Below are 2,492 nucleotides of genomic sequence, written 5' to 3'. Positions count from 1 at the left end.
CAGCTGATTTATCCTCCTCTAAATGGCACTTGGTTCCTCTTCAAGTCCTTGAATTAATTTCATGACCGATATGCCAAGTGATGTCGGAAAAACAACTTTAGCACCATAAACTAATTCATATGGCGAAGTCCCAATTGATCTCTTTGTACATATCCTATCAGCCCATAAGGCATACTTCAGCTTTAAGTGCCAAGCTTTCTTGTTCTCATACAATACCTTTTTGATGATTCTTACAATGCTTTTATTTGATGATTCGGCAAGACCATTTCCTTGTGGATAGTATGTTGTGGAGTGTCCAAGAGTGATGTGGTATTGATGACAAAAATTGATCATTTTCTTAGACTTAAATGCTTGATCATTATCTGTTATAATCTTTAAGGGGTAGCCAAATCGAGACAATATATTATTCTCTAGAAAAGAAATAATTACAAAATCATTAGCTTGCCTTGTTGGGATCACCTCTATCCATTTGGTGAGGTAGTCCATTGTTGTGAGAATCCAGCGATGCTGTCCTGATGATGATGGATGTATCTCTCCAATAAAGTCTAACCCCCATTGCTAAAAAGGTGCTTCCACATATATAGGTACCAAAGATAGAGGTACAAGTTTTTTTCTTCCTTCAAAAATTTGGCATTCATGACATGCAGTGATTCTTTTGAAAATGTCTTTAAACATTGTTGGCCAAAAAGATCCCGCTCTTAGAATCTTAATTGTTGTAGCCTTCCAATAATGGTATCCTCCGCAATCACCTTTATGGAATTCTTCAATGACTTTTTCAGCCTCTTGTTCAAGTAAATAATTCAGCAAAATTCCTGTTGTATCTTTCCAAAATAGATTTCTATCAAATATAAAATATCTCAAAGATTTCAACTTCACAAACCTTGCTTTGGAATTTGTTAGATCAGTGGGAGATTTGTGATTTTGTAAAACAAATACCACATCTTTATACCAATCTGAAACAAGATATTTCTCATCAATTGGGATTTTGAAGGGGATTAATTCTCCTCAACCTCTGTTTGAAAGGTTTCTCATTTTCTTTGATAAGAATAGTATGCTGAATAATGGAAGGATCATACTTTTTTAAATCAACATAACTCCAAGCAAAAACATCAATAAACCTCTTCATCATCTCAATATATTTGAATTTCATATCAGCTAAAAGAAACTTTGAAATTTTGATCATTTTAGGCAAAGCTGATGTACCCAGATTACAACTTTCTACTTCCTCTTCATCAGCTTGTATCTTTGGTGATTTGAAAACATCATTCTGATAAAAAAGCTTCTCAAGAGGAATAAGACCCTTTGGTATTGAATTATTCTTTAATTGCAAAACTTCAAAATTTTCTTTAGATTCAACAAGCATGTTTTGTTGATCTACTTGAGTACTTTCAAATTCTTCTTTCAGCTCAATAAAATTCTTTACCTGTTGATCATCTTCAAAAACTTGCCAATTGGTGATATTGTCTGGTATAGCTGGTCTATGATGAACTTCAATCTCATATTTCTCAGAAGAATGAATAGGAATGACAAAAAGACTTGCCAAAACAGCAAGAGAATCAACAATGGAATTTTGGTCTCTAGTTTTGACAACAAAAGAATAGGCTTGAAAATTCTCCAACATGTCTAAAACTATATTTCTGTATGCTCTCATTCTTACATCCTTTGTTTGATAAACACCTTCAACTTGTCTAATAACCAATTCAGAATCTCCAAAAACAAAAATATTCTGAGCCTTCATTCTTATCAAAACATCTAGACCCAAAATCAAAGATTCATATTCAGCCATGTTGTTTGTGTAATCAAAATTTAGTTTGTAAGAGTAAAACTTACTCTCATCACTTGGACTTGTAATCCAAATTCCTACTCCTACCCCTTCTTTTCTTGCTGATCCATCGAAGTACAATGACCACCATCCCTCCATCTCTTTGTTATTTACTTGCTGATTTTCTAAGTGCTGATTTTCTGCTCTCATTTCTTCCTCAACACTATCAGCTGACTCATTGAAAAGAATAGCAGAGCCAAGTTCAATATCGAATGCATAAATAGGAAAATTCTGAGGTTTATCTTTGCTACTTACCATATAAGCCATTCTAGTCTCCCGATACAATCTCCTTTGTTCACCAAAAATAGGAATTGTGGCATAAGTAAGGTCCATCTACATTGTGCCTTTGATTTTTGTTGCCCATGATCTTGATAGTAACATCCCAAACTTTGGTGGAATTGTTGGGTTGTGTTATATTCTTTCCACGAATAACCTACGTAGTTGTGTTGTGTTATATTTTTTGGACCCTATATTAGGTTGGGCGAACCTACCTATGGTTTTGTGCATGATTTCCGCACATGGTATTGGACGCGATGGTTTTTCGGTCCATGGTATTGGATGCTTCGGCATGTATAAATATGTATTGTAACATTGAAAGGAACATAATGAAAAATCAAGCTGGTAGTCCCGGTTTTGGGATCCAGGGAAAAATCTCTATGCATATGTGTTT

The sequence above is a fragment of the Pinus tabuliformis genome, chromosome J, assembly GCF_031772625.1.
Source record: "Pinus tabuliformis cultivar Carrire ecotype Pingquan chromosome J, CPIR1, whole genome shotgun sequence".
NCBI classification, from domain to species: domain Eukaryota; kingdom Viridiplantae; phylum Streptophyta; class Pinopsida; order Pinales; family Pinaceae; genus Pinus; species Pinus tabuliformis.
Note: the sequence above shows the minus strand (reverse complement) of the source record.